Here is a 23,831-nt window from a genome sequence, read left to right on the forward strand (position 1 = left end):
TTAATGAATCTTTTTCCACACAGCGCAGATGAATGGCCTCTCCCCAGTTTGAACTCGTTGGTGTGTCTGCAGGTGGGATAACGGAGTGAATCCCTTCTGACACTTTAAGCAGTTAATGGCCTCTCCCCAGTGTGAACGCTCCGATGAGTTTCCAATTTCGATGGGTAAATGAATCCCTTCCCAGTGTCAACATTTGCACAACTGCTTTCAGTTGTGCCTGCATTTATGTTTTGAGCAGGCCAGATGATCGGCTGAAACCTCATCCGCATGCAGAACACTGTGAATGGTGCTTTCTTTTCCCATTTTCAAAATCCCACAATTCTCTGCGGCCCAGAAACCGCTCTGTCCAATAGAGACGCCCTCTGAAGAAGGCTCGAAACTGCTGTCGGGCATCGCCAGGGCCAGGGACATAAAAGTTCATTCACAAATGTTCCAAAAACAGATACATTATAATCACCAGGAAAGGCTAAACAGCCTGAAGCTCTTTTCTCTGGAAAAGAGAAGGCTGAGAGATGACCTGATAGAAATAGGATAAAGAATGGAGTTGGTAGCTCAGGAATGAAAACAATGTCTTCAATCTTCCCAAAATTTAATTGGAGAAAATTTCTGCACATCCACAAACAGTCTGAAAATTTAACAAAAGTGGAGAAGTGGAGAGAGCTGGTGGTGAGGTAGAACTGGGCACTGTCAGTCTACACGTGATAACTGACACTGTGTTTTCAGATGATGTCGCTGTGGGGAGAATGTTGATGAGAAATAAAAGGGAACCAAGGCTGGATCCTCTGGGGACACCAAAGGTAACTGTGGGAGTGGGAAGGGAAGACATTCCAAGCGATTCTCTCACTATGATTAGATAGAGAAGAATGGAACCAGGAGAGAGCAGCTCCACCCAGCTGGACGACAGTGGAGAAGTGTTGGAGCAGAATGGTGTGGTCAACCTTGTCAAAGGCTGCAGGCAGGTCGAGAAGGGATAGTTTACCTTTATCACAGTCACATAGGATGTCATTGATGGCTTTGATCTGAGCTGTTTCAGTGCAGTGGTGGGGCAGAAAGCTGATTGGAGAGATTCAGACAGGGAGTTCTGGGAAAGATGGAGACGGATTTGGGAGGTGTGAACACTTTTCAAGAGTTCAGAGAGGAACTGGGGATTGAAGATGGGTCAATACTTTGCAAGGACAGGAGAGTTAAGTCATTGTTTTTTGAGGAAAGTGTGATGATTTGAAGGAGAGAGGGATAGTACCAGAAGAGAGAGAACTGTGAACAATATCAGTGAACATGGGGAAGTTGGGGGATCAGCAGTTTAGTGGGAATAGGGTCGATGGAGCAGGAGGTGTGTCTCATGGACAAGATGACCACTGAGAGGGCAGGAAGGGAGATGGGGGAGAAGCTAATGAAAGATGTGGGTTCACGGCTTGGACAAGGTGAAACATTAAAGAGACAGTTTGTCCCGGTGGGCTAGTGGAAGGGAGGGAAGCAGCAGAGGCAGCTGATCGGATTGTCTCAATCTTAGTGACAAAGAAGCTCCATGAGCTGCTTACACTTGTTGTTACAGGTGAGGATGGAGGAGAGAAGGGAGAGGGAGCGCCCTTCCAGAGAAACTAACTTGTATTAGAGATATTAACAAGACTCAATATGCTATATTTAACACAAATATATTTTATTTGTCCTTATCCAGAATATTAGCCCCAATAACTGAGCTAGAGTTTATTAACATCAGCAGAAACAGACTACAATGAACAAGGTTCAGTCCTGGATGTGATTAACAGCAATGTCCTGTTTGTTATTTGTGAACTCGCTGGTGTCTCATCAGTTGGGATGATCAGGTGAATCCTTTCCCACACTCAGAGCAGCATCTCCTCAGTGTGAATTCGCTGGTGCTTCAGCAGGTCAGACGATACAGCGAATCCCTTCCCACATACAGGACAGATGAACGGCCTCTCTCCAGTATGAATTCGCTGATGTCTCAGCAAGTGGGATGACTGTGTGAAGCCCTTCCCACAGTGGGAGCAGGAGAACTGTCTCTCCCCAGTGTGAATTCGCTGGTGTCTCAACAGATCGGATAAATTAACGAATCCCTTCTCACACTTGGAGCAGATAAATGGTCTCTCCCCAGTGTGAACTCGCAGGTGTGTCAGCAGGTTGGATAACTGAGTGAATCGCTTCCCACACTCGGAGCAGGTAAACGGCCTCTCACCAGTGTGAACTCGCTGGTGTGTCAGCAGGTTGGATAACTGAGTGAATCCCTTCCCACACTCGGAGCAGGTAAATGGCCTCTCCCCAGTGTGAACTCTCTGGTGTGTCAGCAGGTAGGATAACTGAATGAATCCCTTCCCACACACGGAGCAGGTAAATGGCATCCTCACAGAGTGAATTCGCTGGTGCCTCAGCAGATTGGATGCCCGAGTGAATCCCTTTCCACACTCGGAGCAGGTGAATGGCCTCTCTTCAGTGTGAATGAGCTGGTGGCTCAGGAGGGTGGATGAATCAACAAATCCCTTCATACATACAGAACAAGTGAAAGGCCTCTCCCCAGTGTGAGTGCGCTGGTGAGTATCCAGCCTGGATGGATAATTGAATCCTTTCCCACAGTCTCCGCATTTCCATGGTTTCTCCCCACTGTAACTGCATTTACGTTTTGACAGGCCAGATGATCAGCTGAAGCCTCGTCCACACACAGAACACGTGTACGGTTTCTCCCCACGGTGAACGGTGCTTTTTCCGTCCATGTTCAAAATCCGATGAAATTCAGTTTACGACTAATTGTGCGACACTGTTAGATTCTGATGAAACATTGGGTTTCCCAATTGAAAATTCTAGGGAAATAGTTTAAATAGACAAAAGTGAATGAGAGAGAAACAACAATAACACAAAAACAGGTTGTGACATTGAGTTGAATGAATCTGGTAATTTTTGGGACCGGCATTAGGAAAAAGTGACCATGAAAACTGCTGGATGGTAATATAAACCCAACTGGCTCACTAATGTCCTTCAGGGAAGGGAACCTGCCAACTGGTCAGGGACTATACAAAACACCAGCATCTACTGGGGGAAATAGAGAGGGAGATGGGAGAGGCAGGGGGTGAAGGAAAGAGACTTTATGCATCTGCAATTCTATCAACATCTCCCAAACCCTCATCCTCCATCCCCTAGAAGGACCAGGGGAGATGTATGTGAACACCATCACCTCCAAGTTCCCCTCCAAGTCACACACCATCCTGACTTGTTTAACATCCAGTGTTGGATGAACAGAAATTTCCTCCATTTAAATATTGGGAAGATTGAAGCCATTGTCTTCAGTCCCTGCTACAAACTCCACTCCCTAACCATCAATGACATCCATCTCTCTGACAACTCTGAGGCTGAGCCAGACTGTTCACAATCTTAGTGTCATATTTCACCCTAAGCTGAGCTTCTGACTACATATCACTAAGACCGCCTATTTCCACCTCAGTAACTTTGCCAATAAAATAATAGCTGCTGGAAATCTGAAATAAAAAGAGAAAATGCTGGAAATACTCAGGTCAGGCAGTATCTGTGGAGCGAGAAACACAGTTAACATTTCAGGGGGTGCAGAATGAACTACAGGGAATAAAAATGATGCAGAATCTGATGATCAATATAAGCTCAGGAGTAGAAGAGAGATGGACTATATCGCAGGAAAAACAATTCCTGACTATGAAAGACATGGTGGGAAGCTATAGCTGGTAAGCCAGCAGCATATGGTCAGGGCAGCAGTTGGCAGAAGTAACCGTAAAATGCTAAACAGAGCTAAAATACACCCACTATTAGAGACAGAGGAAGTTAGACAACAGCAGAGAGGTGATCAGGGAGGGCATAGGTGAAACAGAGCAATGGATGGACACAGAATCAGATTCACAGTAAAGGAGTCACACCAGCCGCAGAGCTGTCGGACCTCACACAGATAACAGAGGACTAAAAGCTCCAAGTTGTAGATGAATTGTCAAAACTACTCACCTGTGAAACAATTTAACTCTTTTCAGCTTTATAAACTCCTGCCGGAGACGGTAGCTGGAAAGATATCAGAAGCACTGAAGTCAGAGAAAAATCTCCCATTTGAGGAAATACCCAGGGAGCGGGGTGATGTCACCGTGTAATTATCAGTGTGTGCTGATGTCAGTGTAATTGTCGATGTGTGCTGATGTCAGTGTAATTCTCGATGTGTGATAAAAAATTTTACACAATGAGTGATAATGACCTGAAACTCATTACTTACTCTCAAAGGCTGATGAATCGAGTGAGCCTTTCAGATCTTGATCTGATGTTTGGTTTGAGTTTCCCGTCTGCGAATCATTCCCATGTGATATCCTATGAAAAGATTATAAAACAATCAATCACTGTCAGTCAAGAACAGAAATTGAGAAATATTTCTCTTGGTTTGAGTTTGCTGTGTGTAAATCCTCCCCTTCTAACCCCCTGTAAAAGGAGTTTCCAAAATCCATCCCTGTCAGTACAGGATAGAAATGCACAATATTGTCTCCTCTTGATACCTGGACCCAGGATGACCGCGCATGCGCATTGTTGCACAGCCGCGCCGCCGGCCCGAGCAGAGGGAGAGATCCAGTCATTTCCGGTCTGTTCGCTGCAAACGCGGGGCCTGTAGTTTCTTATTAAGGCTCTGCGGGCTGCACCAAGTGTTTATAAAACCTCCCTGCCCACTCCGCTGGCTCAATTCCTCCAGCCCACCCACTAACTCTGTTATTCTGCTCCAGTCGCCATTTTCTCATCCACTCTACGGCTCCAGTCACAGGACAGCACCGCGCATGCTCAGCTAAGAGCCCGCAATGCTCAGGTGCGAATCAGACTCCGCAGTGCGCATGCGTAAGACCCTAGCGCTCTGGATAGGGCACATTCTGTCCCGCATTGAATGCTGGGTGGGAGGACGTAATTACATATCCAATAAATTGTTACGATCCGATGGTAATTGCAGCTTTATGGTCAAGATTTAAATTATACAATCAATTGATACAATAAATTGCATCGGCCTCTACCATGCTTCTGTCCTGGGTGTAATTAACAACAAAACAAACCGCTACAGTTAGATGTGGTTTGACTGGATTCTTCGCAGGTGAGGTGAAGAAGTGATTTCTCCTTCCATACACCAAACATTTAAACTCCGTCTTGTCAGTAAGAATGCGCCTATTGCGGAGCAAATCCTTTGAACTTTTATAGCTGGATTGTTCACTGGTGGCCAAACTGAGTAAATGCCTCCACACGCATGAAATCTCTGAATTTTCTCCATCAGATGTGACTGCTGCTGTGTCAACTAATCAGATGATCGAGTAAACCTTTTTCCATAATTAGCTGCTGAATGAAGTTTTCACAGTGTGACTTTACCTAGGCGTGTCCAGCACAGACTTGGATCTCTAATCCTCTGGCAATGGGCTCTACATTCTATTATGAAGAAAAAAAGGAAAGCGATGCTGTAAATCTGAAATAAAAACAGAACATTTTCGAATTATAAACAGGGCTGGTAGAGTCTGTGGAGAGACATAGTTTTCATTTCAGGTCTGTGACTGGTCAGTGGAATTGTACTGAATCAGTGCACAGATCTGAAAGTATAATTCTGGTTCTCAATCCACAGAAATTCCCAGATTTTCTGAGTATTTCCATCATTTTGTGCTTTTATCTCTGATTAAAGACGTTGCTTCTGAATTGGACATTGGATTTCCTGGTGACCAACTTTTATTTATTCTTGTCTATCCGCAAGTAGAAGCATCTTCCAAACCCTTTCAGAATATTAAAGGCTTCGATCATGTCATCCATCATCCTGTTTACTAGAGAAAACATGTTTAATCAATTCAATCGTTGTTGAATGTTAAAACTTTTCAGTTCTAACATCACTCCAGTAAATCTTTATTGTACCTACTCCAGTGCTTCTAGATTCATCTTATAATATGGAGACGGAGCTAATCTGAGTATCAAACTGATAATTGCCCCCAAATGCCTAAATTGGAAGGATCAGCAATGCAGTGGGAGAGAGGAACATGGTTCCAAGCTGTTATTCACCAACCTCTATTTCGGCCATTTTCCCATCAGCAGAACTTAAAATGAAATGAACACATCCAATAAAAAGATTTAGAAAGTTGGTGTTAGTTTTGTTTGTGACACATTCCCTCGGGTATTCAGTAAATGCTGCTCGGAGGTTAGGGACCGGGATATAATCTACCTGCATTACCTTGAGCCTGTGTTCAGTGAATTGGGAGGTTTGGCCCGGGTTGGAGTATCTTGTGTTCCAGGGATGGGCAGTAACCCGCTCATTGAAGCTGCAGTCGCTGCTTTCTGCTGACAGCGGGTGATTGGAGAGTGCGGGGCTGGAATATTGCTGCTTTTCTGCTTTTCCCTGTCTCACTCACCGTGGAGCTGAGGAAGAGAGAATAATTGATGGGTTTGTTTGAATCCAATAATTCTATAGATTTCGGATGGGCTCGATGTCGGCCTAAATGTTTTTTTCATTATATTGCAGATTAATATTCGTGAACATTGACCAGGACACATGGCTGTGAGTTCAAGCGCCTCCTCATTTTTCTCAGTCGAAATATACAATCTAATATATTTTGCTGTACAACCTGTTACAGAGATTGTTATAGAAAAGAGGGAAAGGTTTGCTACAGCTATACAAAGCCCTGGTTAGATCACACCTGGAGCACTGTGAATAGATCTGGGAGCGGCATCTTTTAAGGATCAATATTTACCTTGAAAGTTTCAGAGGAGCCGCATTGATGAGGTTGGTGGGTTTTGGAAATTGGAAGTTGTCCATCCGCAGCTTGTGGCACTATTTCACCTCACTGTTCACTTCATGTTCATGTCTAATACACTCGATGCTGTTATTGGCTGAACGAGTCTTCTGTGTTTTAACTAAACATGCTATTATTTTGTAGGAAGAACGACGAGAGACAGTGTAAATTGCAGGGTTCTGGAGAAAGGTCAGGTAATGGCAATGCTAGGACGGGCAGAAGGCCCACTTTCCCTGCTGTAACCATTCTATGATTTTAAACAAATAATATTAGCATGTTAGCAAGTTCTGTAGTTGTGGCCCAGTGTTTAAGGTGAATGGGTTTAAAATCCATTGGGGCCTCCTGACGTTGGTTTGAATCTTGCTGACTGTGCTTCTCGTTATTTCTGCTTGACTGTAGAATTAATTCTCATTCAAATAGAAGAAAAACCATCCAAACAAATCCATTTCTGTGTCAGTCTTCTGCAAGTCTCCTGTCGGATATGAAACAAAAACTGAGCCAAGTTGGTGACATCTTGTTTTCTGGGCGTTTGTCTCTCCTTAGGCCTCTGTCACACTCGGTGTATCCGTCTGTGTGTGTTCCTCTGTATGTGCCAATGTGCTTCAGTTCCCCAAGGGGTTGAACACATTTTACCAGCCCAACTTCATTTACTTTAGTTGTGCAACTTCATTTTAAAATGTTACAAGGAAAAGCTCTCAGGGTAAAAGATGAAAGAGGAGTTTGTCTATTTCTCTGTATGTTAAACTGCAACAATTTATATTTATAAAGCGCCTTTAACCTAATGAAACATCACAAAGTGTTCCCCAGGATCATTATATAACAAAGTGTGACACCGAGTCACATATTCGGTCAGATGACTAACAGCTCTGTCAAAGGCCAAGAACTGTATTAATGGAGGAAGCTATCGATTTCATGTTCCAGATAACAGCAATGGTTCTTCTCGTTGGCTCATTGTGTTCAACCTGAACAGACCATTTGGTCAGAGAAATTTATCTCTGGTGAAAGGGATCGGGAATGAAAAAATGCCAAAATCAGCCTTCATGAGCCAAATTTCCAGCCCTGTTAGCAGCTTCCCTGATGGCCGACTGGTTAGGGTTCAGCACTTTCACTGCTGCACCTCAGGTTTGATACCCTGTCAGGAAATTGAGATTTACTGCCCTTGGGCGAACTGTTAAAACCAATGTTATTGTCTTCCTGGCTGAAAGCAACACAAAACATCTCTGTCAGAGTTAGGGGAGTGAGAGTTAAAGTTTCACATCAGAGCTGGAAATGTCACACGTGCAACAAGTCAAGAAGAGATCCAGAGGGTGTGAAAATGAAAGAGAAGGGCTGTGATGGATTACAAAGCACTGACTATAGAGCTGGTGGTGCACAGCAGAATATTATTCCTGTATTACCCATGTTACTTGCAGCTCTAATTTCCTGATTTATTACAGTGCCCAACATTGCCACTGCAGTTTGGTGACCAATAAACAACTCACACCAATGTTTGTTGCCACTTGCCCGTTTCTTAGCTCCACCAAAATTGATTCGACATCTTGATCTTTCAATCTAAGACCCTCTCTCACGAAAGTACCGATCTTGTCGTTATTTACTGTGCGACCCCGCCTCCTTTCCCTTTTTGCCCATCCTTCCTAAATTACGAATACCCTTGAATATTCAGATCAATAACACTGCTCTTTGAAAGCAGCACTCAGGGCCGAATGGCCTCTTTATTTGCTGTACCTTTCTGTCATTTTGTGATTCCTAACACCCCGGTTGCATCTCTCTAAGTTATTCTGGCATTTCATAGCTCAATCTAGCGAGATGTACATCTTGCCCTTCTATCCAACACTTTGAATTCCAGACAGTAAACAGATTAGGAACTGAATTTGAAACCAGACTAGTACAACTGCAGATATGATCTGAACCATTCACTCAAGTTTCAAACTCGCAGTGTTTGCACTTGAGCATTTACCTTCTTGTATATCTACTGAACAAAATAAGCTCATTCCGATTCTTCACATTGAAAATCAGTTCAAAATAATTTCAAAGTTTAACAACATACACAAGAATGTGGATAATTGATACTGTGCACATTCCTATGATCAGTGTCTGGGACAATCAGGTCCTGTGAACCCTTTTCGTGTCTTACATTCCCATTCCCTGATTTCCAGGGAAAGATTGGGTTCATAAACTGGATCGGTGGGTAGTCCCTGGCTAGGTCAGTCCTCTTCCAGAGAGTATATAAGAGTTATTGCTGGGACAGCAGATTTTCGTCCCTACTGCCATTAGTGATGATCACAAGATTTTTTTATTGAAAACAAATTTCACCATTTGCCATGGTGAGATTTGATCCCCAGAATCCCAAACCAGTGAAAGTACCACTGTGCCACGGCCTCCTACCAAGGTAAACGCGTTTAGAATTTGATGTGTGTCAGTTACTTTCAGTGATGAATTTCTGCCGTGTGTTCCCTTGTCAGTTTCACAGGAGCCGCAGTGATGAGGTTAGTGGGTTTTGGAAATTGAAAGTTCTACATGAGCAGCTTGAACAGCGAGTCGAACAAGTGCCAGCTCAAATCGAATTGTACGGTTTGTGTGCGGTGTTTCATTTTAACAGGAAGGACGAGGAGAGACAGATTCAAAATAAATTGCTTTGAGGAAAAAGACGAGGGTTATGGAATGAGTTAAACTGCTCTTCCAGAGAGCCGGCACAGACAAGAATGTTCTCCTTCTCTCCTGTAGCCACCCATGATTTTATACTAACAACATCACCCTGTGCATTGAGTCAGTCGTGGTGACTGACTGGTGAAGGTGATGGAGTCCAAATCCATTGGGGTTTCCCGTTCTCATTATTCCTGGTTTTAACTCTGTGTTTACAGAGTTAATTATCGGTTACATTGAATCAAGTCCATCCAAACACTGGGGCGTTTTCCTATTTCTGTTCATTCACGAAAATATTCACGAAACTTCTAGTCGGAAATGGAACAAAAACGGAGCCATGTTGGTGTCAGGCTTGCTTTCTGGGTGTTTGTCTCTCCTTAGAAACAAACCCTTGTCCTCTGTCACTCTCGGTGTATATGTCTGTGTGTGTTCCTCTGTGTGTGTCAATGTGGTTCAGTTCATCATTTTTACCATCCAAACATTGTTTACGATAGTTTTGTGGCTTCAGATTAAGATGGTCCAGAGAAAACAAAAGCGCTGATTTATAAGATGCAAGAGGACATTTATTTCTGTTTCTTTTTGGGCGGAGACTGTTCAGCTACTAAATGCCCGGATGTTACAAAGCGGAGGATGATTGAAGTTTTCACATGATCTTATGAAGTAGTTGAGAATGCCCGAGGGGCCGAATGGCCTATTCCTGATTATATTTTTCCCACACTCTAATTCAGAGCCGATGCCGGTCGAGGCAATGGTTGTTTCTGCTCTAAATGTGGTACTGAGTCGCCGAATGGGCTAAGATGCTGGCCGAGGCTTTCCTGCTTTGGGCTCCAGTCCCGCGGCTGTTAAACTTTGTTGTTTGAGACGCTTCCAAAAAATCCTCCATGCGGCCAGGGGACGGCTGATCTGTGCAGTGTTGCATTTTGTTTGGGAGAATGGGGAGAGGTGGTTGGGGCAATGGCACGGACTGAAAATCTTTTTTCTCTGTTACTCCCTGTATCCATTCTATTATTTTATACAAACAATAGCGAACTTTCACTAGGTATTGTGGCGAATTGGTTAAACTGATGGACTAGGAATCGGCTGGAGTTTTCTCACGCAGGTTTGACCCCTGTCGTTTATGCTTCTTATCATTCCTGATTTTAACTGACGGTCTGTGGAATGAATTATAGGTTAAATTGAATAAAAAACATCCAAATGCCCCGTGTTCCTTATTTCTGATCATCTGCAAACATTCACTAAATTCACAATTGGAAATGGAAGAGTAATTGACCACTCCTGGTCAACCAATCATAACTGCTCTTTGACAGCAGCACACCAGGGCCAAGTGCCTCTTTCTTTGCTGTAACTTTCTATAATTTTCCAACACACCATGGATTCTTTTCCCAGTCATTCTGCCATTTTATAACCCATTCTGTCGAAATGTACTTTGTTACCTTGTGTCCTGTCCTTCTGAAGTCAAGACCCGGAGTGAATTCAGTGAGAAGTTTTCTTGTCATTTCTAACATGAGATTTGGAGCCAGACCAGTTGATTGAGTTTAAATGGTGCCAACCCTTCACTGCAGCTCATTATGTTTTTGAGTGGAGTTGAGTGATTTCTGTTTGTTACGAAGTGCAGGATGATCTGATGAACTGACGGAGCAGGTTTGAGGTTCCAAATGATCTATTCTTACTCTGAAACAAGAACAAAAAATGCTGGAAAAACTCAGCAGGTCTGACAGCATCTGTGGAGAGAAAGACAGAGTTAACGTTTCGAGTCCGCATGACTCTTCTTCAGAACTAAAGGGAAGTAGGACTTCATATTTCTACTTCCCTTTAGCTCTGAAGAAGAGTCATACAGACTCGAAACGTTAATTCTGCCTTTCTCTCCACAGATGCTGTCAGACCTGCTGAGTTTTTCCAGCATTTTTTGCTTTTGTTTAAGATTTCCAGCATCCGCAGTATTTTGCCTATTCCTACTCTATTTGCTTTTATTCTATTTCAGTGCCAAAACTTGTGAAGGAAATGATTTGTAAATTTCGCCCAGCATGGCTGGGCGGGCAAAGGCGTTGGTTTAAGGTATTTATGGAGTCGTGAGTTCGTGCCCCACCGCTGCTAAACATTTAGCAGCCCCATTAGCACAAGCAGGTGCCACCTCATATTGAATGCACGGTGTTGAATTTTGACAGGAAGAACGAGGAGAGTTGCTGTGGGGAAAAGGTGGGGTGTGGAATTACAGTAGTTGAGTTGCTATTCCAGAGAGACAACATGCTGAATGACCGTCTGATGTAGCCATCTGTGATTTTATACAAACTGCAATGATGTCAGTGTCAGTCTTGTGTTGATGGCGGAGTGGTTAAGGGGATGGGGATGGAATTCTGTGGGATCTCCTCACAGAGGCACAGATCCTACCGGCTCCAGTTCTCATCATTCCTGATTTTAATAAGGTACCCGTGGAATTAATTATTGGCTAAACAGAATCAAAACCACGCAAACACTCCCGTGGTTTCTTCCTTCCATTCGTCTGTGTGAGTGTCAATGTGGTTCAGTTCCCCAAGGGATTGGACACATTTTTAACAGAACAAACTTCACTCACATTAGTTGTGCAAATTCAGATCAAAAAATGTCAGGGTGAAAGTTGTAAGAGAAGCTTGTCTCCTTCTCTATATGCCTCATTACAACAACAGCTTACATTTAGATAGCGCCTTTAACGTAATGAAACCTCTAAAGATGGTTGACAGGATCATTATGTAACAGAGTCTGACACTGACACACAGAAGGAGATGTTAGGCCAGATGAACAAAAGCTTGGTCAAAGAGGTAGGTTTTAAGGAGAGTCTTAAAGGGGGAAAGTGAGGTAGAGGCAGAGAGGTTTAGCGAGGGAATTCCAGAGCTTGGGGCCTCGGTAACTGAAACCACGGTCACCAATGGTGGAGCGATTCTCATAGGGAATGTACATGAGGCCAGAATTAGAGGAGCACAGATATCTCAGAGACCTGTGGGGTTCGAGGAGATTACAGAGATAGGGAGGGTCGAGAACAAGGAGAGATTTGAACACAAGGCGAAGAAAGTTTGAAGTAAATGCATTCTTTGACTGGGAGCCAATGTAGGTCAGCGAGTAGAGGGTGATAGGGGAATGGGGCTTGCTGTGAGTGAAGACACGGGCAGCAGTTTTGGATGACCTCAATTTACGGAGGGGAGAATGTCCACTTACATTCCAGAACTGACATTCTGCTGGATCAGCACTGCCCTGTTTCCAAGACCAATATTGATCCTTTATAAGGTGCCGTTCCCAGGGCTACACACAGTCCTCCAGGTGTGATCTAACCAGGGCTTTGTTTAGCTGTAGCAAACCTTTCCCTCTTTTCTATAACAGCTTCTGTAACAGGTTGCACAACAAGGTGAATTACATTGTATATATCAACTGAGAAAAATGAGGAGGTGCTTGGTCAGAATAAACTTCATTTAAATATTCATGAGGAAATCAATTGCATAAATAAATATTTCTTTTTATCCCGAAGACAACATATGAATCCCCAGTTCAACTCTCCGTGTCATTGGGTCAGGGAAACTTTGTTAATTTTCACACACTGAGCGTGGACACTGCAGAAGCTCCTGCGCCTCTTTCAATATTGTTTTTCTTAACACAGAGTTTTCAAAAAGGAATTGGGTAATTATTTGAAATGGAAAAAAAAAACTGCAGGGTTATGAAGGACGAGAATGATATTGGATCTAAGTGGATAGCTCTTTGAAGAAAGCACACAGACGATGGGTCGAATGGCCTCCTTATGAGCTGTGTCAGTTTACAATTAGATCAATTTCTCTGCAACATTCCAAAATGTCCCATCCCAGTTCTATTCCTGTAAAACAGGATCTTGCAGTGCAGCAGGTCTACAAAGTTTGAAATTCTATCCAAGTCCCTTTGGCTTTTTCTCGCACATTGTTTCTGTGGTGTAGCGGTCTCGGCAGCGATGTCCATATCCTATAAATGAACAAATAAACAAGTAGCGTTTATCACATTCACTTCAGATGTGCAAGGTCACCGGTTCGAAAGCTGGCAAAAATATTATCAAAACTGAATCATCTAATTGTGAGAAGTTGTACAATTCCTGTTTCTTGCTAAACAGTAGCCGAATACATTATCTCACAGCCATGTGACACTGGCACTTCACCAGGCTTTGAATGATTTTCTCCAAAAGGCACGGTTATGAGAAAGAGACAGAAAAAGAGACGAATTACAGTAAGATAGTTCGCACGTGTGTGAAGTGTTGAATGACCTGCTGATGTGCTCTGTCATTTTATGATTCTAATGTTAGATCAATTTCTCTGCCGCATGGCTATGTTTTTCAGCCGAATTGTACTTCCACAAAACAGGGCTCGGAAGTGCAGTAAGACTGCACGGCTTGATATTCTAAGTTGGTCCCTGTGGTTCTGCCCATTGTTTCTGTAGTTGCCAATTGGTTATCACGTACATGCAAAAGGCCCCCTGTCTGGAAATGGGTAGAAACATTATTGAAATTTACACATCCAAGTGTGAGGGAAAGTTCCATAATTCACATTTGTTGTTGAATATTAACTGAATATAGTATCTCGCCGCCACATTAAATCTGCCCTTCGCCAAGCTGCAAAAAGCGTTCTCAAAACCAGGAGTGGTGAAACTGACTAGGCACAAAAAAACTAGCAGTTCCTTTCCTCAACAACAGAAATTAATGAGTTTACAAATATAAATTCACAGTTACTTACTGACTGAAAGATGACTACCAGTGTGATCCAATGACTAGTGTCATCCTAAAGACAGATGCAACTGATATTGTGATTGAACACGAGCCATTGGGAGAGATGGTACAAAATTACTTTGTATCGCGCTTCCTCATGGATCTTCATTCTTTCATGAGCATCGTTAGCCAACATATTTGGACACCCCCAAATCCCCTTGAGCTGTGTAACTTGTTAAACCATTTCAGAGGGTAGTTGAGAATCAATCACATCACCGTGGTTCTGTTCAGACCAGATAAGGACGACCGATTGAATTCCCTAAAGGACTGGTCAATCACATGGGTTTGTATGGCAGTCAGTGATAGTTTCATGGTCATCATGACTGAGAAAATACTGAGGACATGTCAGATCAGAATAAACCTCTTTTGTAAGTTCACTGTGAAATGAATTGCATAAATAACTTATGTTTATGTCGAAAACTGCAGAAAGAACCCTAGTCCAAACCTTAATTTCATTGGTTAAGGGACATATTCATTGAGGCAAACTGCATGGATTCTGCAGAAACTCCTTCATCAAAAGGGAATTTGGCAATGGATGAAATGGGGAAAATTCTGATACATGGAAAGAGAGAAGGAAATTGGGGCTAATTGGCAAGATCTTTGTAAAAAAAAATGATATAAATAAAATGGGTAGAAGGTCCTCTTACTGCGCTGCGCCATTTGATGATGACATTGTTGATCAGTCTGTCTCCAGCATTCCTAATGAGAACAGCCGAATTCCATTTATTCAAAACAAAGACCCAAAGTGCTGCTGCATGACGTCACAGTTTAACATTCCAGACAGCTCCATTGGGATCCAGGCAGAGAAATGTTCCTGTAGCGTTGTGGTTACCCTGCTAATTTTGCATGTGCAAGTTACTCCATTCGATGCTCGGGGAAAACATTATCACCCAGCTGTGTGGAAAAGTTGCATCGCTCCCATTCTTGTTTGTTGTTGAATATGAACTGAATGCTGGATCTTGCAGCCACATTAGATTCGCTCTTCACCATTTCTGAAGATAACATTCAGCAAAATATGAAGATGTTTCCACTGGTAGCGGGTGACTGGAGAGTGCGGGGCTGGAATATTGTTACTTGTTCCTGTCTCACTCACTGTGGAGCTGAGCAAGAGCGACTAATTGATGGGCTTGTTTCAATCCAATAGCCTCGTTGATCTGTATTGATTTTGATTGGGGTACATGATCGTCCATATTTTTTGTTATATCTGAAATGATAAACAAAGCTTGGTGTGGGAGCTCAGTCGGTGAGAGCCGAGCTTGAAACTTGGGGGTGAGGGATTTTCTTGTGATTTCAGGGGCCCAGAACAAACCAGAGCGTTAATGAGTAATAGTGGAGAGAAAACAGTTATAGCTTCGTCTCTGGGTGGTTTTGAACCACCAACCTTTCGGTTAATAGCTGAATGCGCTGACCAACTGTGCCACAGAGACTTAAGGGAAGGGCCTGTTCTCTGTAAGATATCCTAAACCAACGGCTCAGCGAGTGAAAGCTTCAGATTGCCGCTACCCAAATGATAATTATCCTTTCAGTTTTACTCTTCCCAAATAAAGGCTGGGACATTCATTGTGGATACATGGAAACAGTTTTATCCCACCCACTGCAGACACATCCATGTCACCGGGAACCAGCTCTCCTACAACCGGTGCCATCTCCCTTCGAGCCTTTCGATGTTTTGTCTGTTACTGAATATTCTGCTGATCCCGAAGCCAATAATGCTAAAGGGGTTTCTCTGTTACACATCGAGTGGTTAGGATCTGGAGTGCACTCCCAGAGAGTGTGGGGGAGGCAGATTCAATCGCGGATTTCAAAAGCGAATTGGGCAGAAAATACAGGTCTCCGGAGAAAAGGCGGGGGAGTGGGACCAGGTCAGTTAGTTTCCAGAAGAGCAAGAGGCCTCCCTTTTCAGACGGAGATGAGCAGATTTTCTTATTCTCTCATAGGGTCGTTAGTCTGTGGAATTATTTTCCCCAGAAAGCAGTGGAGGCTGGGTCATTGAATTTATTCAAGGCAGAATTAGACAGACTTTTGATACACAAGTGAGTCAAGAGTTATAGGTGGGGGGGTAAGGTGGAGGCAGACAGGAAAGAGGAGTTGAGACCACAGCCTGATCAGCCATGATCTAATTGAATGGTGAAGCAGGCTCAAAGGGCTGAATGGCCAACTCCTGCTTCTGAGTCCTTTGTTCCTATGAGTCGGGCCGAATGGCCGCCATCTGTGGTGTAGTCTTGGCTCTGATTCTTTGACATTATGAGGCGCTTGAGGGGAAAATGGTCTATTTCTGCTCTTATTTGTTATGTTCTAATTCAGAGCCGACACCACCCAAGGCAATGGTTAGTATACTGTTGATGGTGGCAGTCTGGCTCGCTGTGTAAAGGGGATTGGTTTAGGTTTCGTTGCTTTCATGGGTTCGAATCCCCGTTTCAGCTGTTCTGTTCTTTCAATCACTTCACCTGAGCCTGGGCTTGTGGTTGTTGACGTATTAAGATGTCCCTCCTGGCAGGGTGAACCAGGAGAGATAGTAGGAATTGCAAAGTGACTGGGAATATATGGGGCTGAATGGCCTCTTTCCCTGTTATAACCTTTCTATGATTTTATATGAACGAGATTAAAATTGATGCAAGGTCTCTAATCTTGGCTGAGTGGTTAAGATTATGGATTTGAAATCCATTGCACTCTCCCCATGCAGGCTTGAATCCTGCCGACCTCGCTGCTCCTTCCTTTATGTGCCTCATTATTAAAATTAATTACTGATTAAATGGAATAAAGACCTTCCAATCACTCTCGGGTGGTTCTCCTGCTTCCCTTCCTCCTTTCTACATTTCTGTTCATCTGCAAGCATTCACCATAATCTCCAGTCTGAAATGGAACAATAATTAGACCTGTTGCTGACATCCTTATTTTTGGGTGTTTGTTTCTCCTCAGGCTTCTGTCACTCTCGGTGTATATGTCTGTGTGTGTTCCTTTGTGTGTGTCAATGTGGTTCAGTTCCCCGAGGGGGTGAACACATTTTTACCATCACAAACTTCGTTCACATTAGTTGTGCAACTTCATATTAAAATGTTGCATAGAAAAATATCAGGATGAAAGATGCAAGAGGATTTTGTCTCACTCTATGCTTGGACTACAATAACAACTTACATTTATATAGCAGCTTTAACCTAATGAAACGTCACAAGGCGTTCCCAGGAGCATTATAGAACAAAGTGTAACACTGAGTCACATATTCGGTCAGGTGACTAAAAGCTCGGTCAAAGGGGGAGGCTTTAAGAATTGTCCTAAAGGAGGAAAGTATCGATTTCATGATCAAGCTAACAGCAATGGTTCATCTCATTGGTGAAGGCGTCACTTGTGTTAAACATGAACAGCCCATTTGGCAGGAAAAAGTTGTCTCTGGTGAAAGAGATCTGGAATGAAAAGAAATGTCAAAAGTAGCATCGATAAATCAAATTTCAAGCCTTATTGGTAGTTTCCCTGATGTCCAGTGACTGGGATTCACCGCTTTCATAGGGCCCACAGTGATTAGGGTTGAGGGTTTTGGAAATTGAAAGTTGCACATGAGCAGCTTGTGGGGCGATTTCACCTCAGTGTCGATGTCATGTTCCAGCTCACAGCGAATGTTGTTCTCGATGGCTGAAGAATTGGTTTGTGTTGAGCCTAAACATGCAGTTCTGTGGTAAAAGAGTCTGAAATTTTGAAAAAAGACAAAAGCAGCGTAGATAAGCTGCACCGAAAGAAGACTTGACAGCTTTCCTGGTGGTCTAGTGGTTAGGATTTTGCGCCTCAGGTAGGGTTTGATTCTCTGTTAGGGAATGAAGATTTATTGTCCTTGTGAAAAGGTTAAAAAACGAGTCTTGCGAAGGTATTGATTGAATATATTTAACAGCTTCACCAGATTCAGTTGAGTGAGAGTTCAATTTTTGCCCCAGAGTTCAAAATGTCACATTGTGAGCCAACACAGATGCGGAGTGAAGAAATGAAAGAAGGAGAAGAGAAGGGCTGGTTGCAGAGCACTGACCACAGGGACGTTGGTGCGAGACAAAATATGGGTGGGAGAATGAAAGATTTGCTGCCTCATGTTTGCACTGACACAAATGTTACTCCTGATCGATCAATCAATCAGAATTGCTTTTTGAAAGCGGCACACAGGACCGAATGACCTCTTTCTCTGTTGTAACTTTCTATAATTTTATGTTTTCCAACACCACGGCTGCTTCTCTCACAACCATTCTGACATGTTATAACCCACTCTAGCGAAATGTACTTTCTTAACTTATATTCGGCTCTTTTGAAACCAAAACACGGAGCAAATTCAGCGAGTTTTCTTGTAATTTCCAGCACAAGATTTGTCACGAGACTAAATGAGCGACACATTAATGGTGCCAATCCTTCACTGGAACTCACCACGTCCAAAGAGCACTGTTACTATCAGCCTGTTATGTACTTTCTTGCAATAAACCTGCTGAAGAATATAAGCTTATCACAGTTCTGCTTTCTTCCCATTGAAATCCAACCTGAAAATATGAACAATTTCAAAGCTGAACAACGTGCACAAGACTGGGAGGAGAGTGTAACTGTAGATAATCAGCACTGTGCACATTCCTGTAATCAGAATCTGGGAGAATCAGGAAGATGAGATCCTGGTGTTTCTTTATCCTGTGGTCTGCAAACTTTGTGTCTTACATTCCCATGAACTGACTGTGTCTGCATAAAGCAGCTAAATGACCCGAGAGCTGGACGGGCAGAGGGAGCTGGAGGAGAGGCAGGGACAGAAGCAGGAAGAAATGCGACAAGAAAGTGATTTGAATTTTATGTGTATTGGTTGCTTTCAGTTGTTAATGTCTGCCTTGTAAGTTTCACAGCTGCCGCAGGAATTCGGTTGGCGCTTTCCCTTCAAAGCAGCAAGATTTTTTTTAAAAGTCACAGCGGCCAACGTGGGGCTCGAACCCACAACCTTAAGATTAAGAGTCTCATGCTTTACCAACTAAGCTAGCCAGCATTTGAAAAAAACAAAAAAAAAAAAACTCCATATGCCAACATACATGGAGCCAACTGTTGTTTTCCACCTGGAGCCTCAGCTTGTTCTGAATTTCAAAGTGTAGAAGGTATCGAACTACAAAAGCCCAAAGGTTACAAAGCATTCCTCTCAATCATCAATAACATCATTCACATCTTCCACTTCTTAGCTGCACCTCCTTCCAAAAATTGCAAACTCCTCTTGCATCTTTCATCCTGATATTTTTCTCTGTAACATTTTAATATGAAGCTGCACAACTAATGTGAATAAAGTTTGTGATGGTAAAAATGTGTTCACCCCATCGGGAAACTGAACCACATTGACATACACAGAGGAACACACACAGACATATACACCGAGAGTGGCAGAGGGCAAGGGATTGTTTCTGAGGAGAGACAAACACCCAGAAAGCAAGCATGACAATCACATTTTTTTTCCTGTCCCAGCTGCAAGTTTCGTGAATGAACAGAAAGAGGAAAACGCCCGGAGTGTTTGGATGGATTTTATTATATTTAACCAATAGTTAACTCTGTAGACACACAGTTAAAACCAGGCATAATAAGAAGCTGAAAAGACCAATGGATTTGGACTCAATGCCTTAACCACTCGGCCATGATGATAGGCCCTATGGTATAAAATTATAGATGGCGACAGCAGAGGAGGAGGACATTCAGCCTATGGTGTCCGGTACAGCCAATGGAAGAGGAATTCAGCGAATTTGACAACCAGCCTTTTCTCCACAGCAATTTACATCTGCATTGTCTCTCCTCGCTCTTCCTGTTTAAGTGAAACACCGCACACACCTGCTCCATCTTTAGGCTGGCATTTCTTCGACCAATGGGAGTTCTGAAAGTGCAATTTTGGTAACTGTAAGCTTCAAACCGACGCCTCCACAGAAAGTAGAAATATGATCTAGCACCTTAGACTGCTCAGCCACACTATCAAGATCAGGCTGTTACTTCCCATCGCCTTGGCTGGTATTGATACTGAAATAGAACAGAAACAAAGCAGCAACAATACGTCATAAGGCCCCACAAGCCTCCTCCGTCACTTTATAAGATCGTGGCGGGTCCCCAGTCTCAACAACAATTTCCCACCCGATCCCGATAGCCCTTCATTCCCTTAGATTCCAAAAATCACGAGATTTTTTGGACAAAAACAAACTTCTGTGGATGCTGGAAATACGAAATAAAAACAGAAAATGCTGGAAAAACTCAGCGCTCTGGCAGCATCTGTTGGATCAGGAAACGGATTCAACGTTTAGAGTCCGTATGACCCTTCTTCAGAGATAAAGAGGATTTTTGGATGCTTTCCCTTCCATTGACCCGATAGTTCTGTAGACACCTGGTTGAAATCAGCAATACTGAGAACCTCAGTTGGTATGATTTGAATCTACCCGGGGAAACCCCAACGGGTTTTGAACCCATCCATTTAACCACACAGCTACGATAATTGACCAAGGATCCAATGCTTTCCACTCAATCATCAATAACATCATTCACAGCTTTCCCTTCTCAGCTGCACCTCCTTCCAAACATTGTGATCCATTTTCCTCCGGATTTGTTCCTGGATTTAATATTTACCTGCTTTGTGTCCTCATTTTGAAATGGGATTCGCTTCAATATCCAACACAAGTTGAATTGCAAACATGATGGATAAACAATGGAAAACAAATCCCATGGTGCTCATTTTCAGATTCACAACAATCCGCTTTTCAATAAAATGAAAGAAGTTTTAGGGAAAAGATTTACAAAGTTGGGATGAGTTTTATTTGTGACTCACTCACTCGGGTATTCTGTAAATGCTGCTCGGAGGTTTAGTGACCAGGATATAATCTACCTGCGTTTTCCTGAGCCTATGATCGGTAATTTGGGAGGTTTGGCCCAGGTTGGAGTATCTTGCGTCCCAGGGATGGGAAGTCGCCCGCTTAATTGAAGCTGCAATCGCTGCCTTCTGCTGGCAGCGGCTGATTGGAGAGTGCAGGGCCGGAATATTGCTGCTTTTCTGCTTTTCCCTGTCTCACTCACTGCAGCTGAGGACGAGAGAACAATTGATGGGTTTGTTTGAATCCAGTAACGTCGTAGGTTTCAAATGGAAATCTATTTGACGTGGGTACATGGTAGGTTAAATTGTTTTCTCATTATATTTGAAAAGAATATTCATGAAAAAAAACACTGTCAGTTTGGGAATCCATTGCATAAAAGAAGAGTTGGCAATGTTTGGCTAATAGTTTCTTTCAGCCAAAGTGCCAATTGTCATCCTGGAACTCTGTGATATTGAATGATGATGGGGAGAAAACAGAAAAGGCTTCGTCCCTGATAGTCTTAAAGCACCAGCCTTTCGGTTACCTTCCAAATTCCTACCAATCATACAACAGAGGCTCACACAATAAAAAGCTGCAAGATATCTTAAACTGACTCAGCGAGTTAAAGGTTCAGATTGTCAATACCAGAATCATAATTGTTCTCTATCAGTTTCACTCTTCGAAAAGAGCAGGTGGGACATTGATTATGGAAACATGGAAACAGTCTGATCCCACCCACTGCAGACACATCCATGTCACCAGGAACTAGCTGTCATACAACAGATTCTCACTTCGATCCTTTTGGTGTCTTGTCTGATATTGTCCTAAAGCCCATTTTAGGTTTCAATTCATGAACTGTCAGATCTGTGCACTGATGTCGTACAGTCCTGATGAAAGGTTACAGACCTGAAATAAAAGCTATGTTTTTCTCTCCAGTGACGCGACCAGACATGCTGAGAATTCCAGCATTTTCTGCCTTTTTTTATTTCAGAAAGCCAGCATCTGCAGCATTTTGATTTTCTTTAACTAATTCGTGCTAAGAATGTGGAAGCCATAAGGTTTGAGATCCATATTTCAGCTGAAAATGAGTAAATAAAGTCACGTGCACAAGCTGAAAATGCAAATGGATTCGCTCCATTGTCCCAATTACTGACACAGTAACACAGTCACATCAGTCCGAGACCATCCAGGTATTTCACATGTGCAAAGAGATTTATTCAGTTTGCAAAGCAGTAAACACACCAACTTCAAAATTCAAAGGATTTAATCCACCATCAGAGCATTCCTGTTGGCAGGGTTTAAATGATTCACGTATGGTGAAAAATAATCCATCTGCTGAGACTCCATTGAGTTCGGATCTAACTGCAGGGTATTTGTCCTGCTCTTCATAACATCCAGGAGAGAATTAAGGTGGATCCCAGAGCATTTTAGTTGCTATATCAATTGAGTCGAAGACTTTTTATCTTGTCCCGATGGCACCCATTGTATTCTGATTACTGGGCTTCAGTTTCATTCTGCAACGTTACTGTTCAATGGCGGAGCGGTCACCCAGCATTCACTGCGGTAGAGAATGTGCCCTATCCTCATTACAGCAGCTCCCGCACATGCGCATTAAGGTGTGTGCTTGGAGCATGCGCAGTGCTGGTCTGTGACTGAAGCTGCTCAGAGCGAGTAGGAGAATGTCGAGTGGAGCAAACTAACAGAGTTAGTGGGTGTGTGAGGAGGAATGGAGCCAGCAGAGTGGGTAGAGAGGCTTCATAAAGACACAATGCAGGCCGAAGACCCCAAATAACAAGGTACCGGTCTTGTGTTTGCAGAAAACGGACCGGAAAATTCTGGATTTCTCCCTTCGCCAGGCCCGGGGTAACGGCCGCCATCTTTATAGGGGGCAATGTGCATCAGGGCGCATGCGCGTTCATCCTGGTCCAGGTAGCAGGAGGAGAGAATATTGTGAATTTTTAAGATAAAAGCAAAATACTGTGGATGCTGGAAATCTAGAGCAAAAACAAAAATACCTGGAAAAACTCAGCAGGTCTGACAGCATCTGCAGAGAGGAACACAGTTAATGTTTCGATTCTGAATGACTCTTCATCAGAACTAAGGAAAAATAGAAAACAAGTGAAGTATGAGCTGGTTTGGGGTGGGTGGGTCAGGTAGAGCTGGATAGAGACCCAGCGCTAGGTGGAGATAGCCAAAAGATGGCACAGCCAAAAGGTCAAAGAGGTGTTGGTGGTGGTGATACTAGCTAAGAAATGTGATAATGGCGACATGAAGGATAGAAAACAGGATGAGCAAGGGACAGATAGCCCTAGTGGGGGTGGGGTGGGGGTAAGGGCTAAAAGGTAGAAATAAAACAACACCTGCCCCTTTACTTCCCCCCTCCTCACTGTCCAAGGGCCCAAACAATCCTTTCAAGTGAAGCAGCATTTCACTTGCACTTCCCTCAATTTAGTCTCCTGCATTCGTTGCTTCCAATGCAGTTTCCTCTACATTGGAGAGGCCAAACGCAGACTGGGTGACTGCTTTGTGGAACACCTTTGGTCTGTCTGCAGGCATGACCCAGACCTCCCTGTCCCTTGCTATTTCACATACCACCCTGCTCTCATGCCCACATGTCCGTCCTTGGCCTGCTGCATTGTTCCAGTGAAGCTCAACGCAAACTGGAGGAACAGCACCTCATCTTCCAACTAGGCACTTTACAGCCTTCCGGGCTGAATATTGAGTTCAACAGTTTTAGATCATGAACTCTTTCCTCCATCCCCACCCCCTTTCCGATCCCCCCACCTTTTTTTTCCAATAATTTATATAGATTTTTCCTTTCCCACCTATTTCCATTATTTTTAAATGTATTTCCATCCATTGTTTTAT

At 43.3% G+C, this 23,831-nt stretch overlaps 2 non-coding genes across 2 annotated transcripts; both read right to left on the reverse strand.

The window, feature by feature from the left end:
* Positions 1-15,501: 15,501 nt before the first annotated feature.
* trnan-auu (transfer RNA asparagine (anticodon AUU)) lies at positions 15,502-15,575 on the reverse strand. The gene has a single exon. It is a non-coding gene; the product is annotated as a tRNA-Asn (tRNA).
* Positions 15,576-19,068: 3,493 nt separating this feature from the next.
* trnak-cuu (transfer RNA lysine (anticodon CUU)) lies at positions 19,069-19,141 on the reverse strand. Its single transcript has one exon. It is a non-coding gene; the product is annotated as a tRNA-Lys (tRNA).
* Positions 19,142-23,831: the final 4,690 nt, after the last annotated feature.

The sequence above is a fragment of the Cetorhinus maximus genome, chromosome 23 (assembly GCF_964194155.1).
Source record: "Cetorhinus maximus chromosome 23, sCetMax3.hap1.1, whole genome shotgun sequence".
Taxonomy (NCBI): Eukaryota; Metazoa; Chordata; class Chondrichthyes; order Lamniformes; family Cetorhinidae; genus Cetorhinus; species Cetorhinus maximus.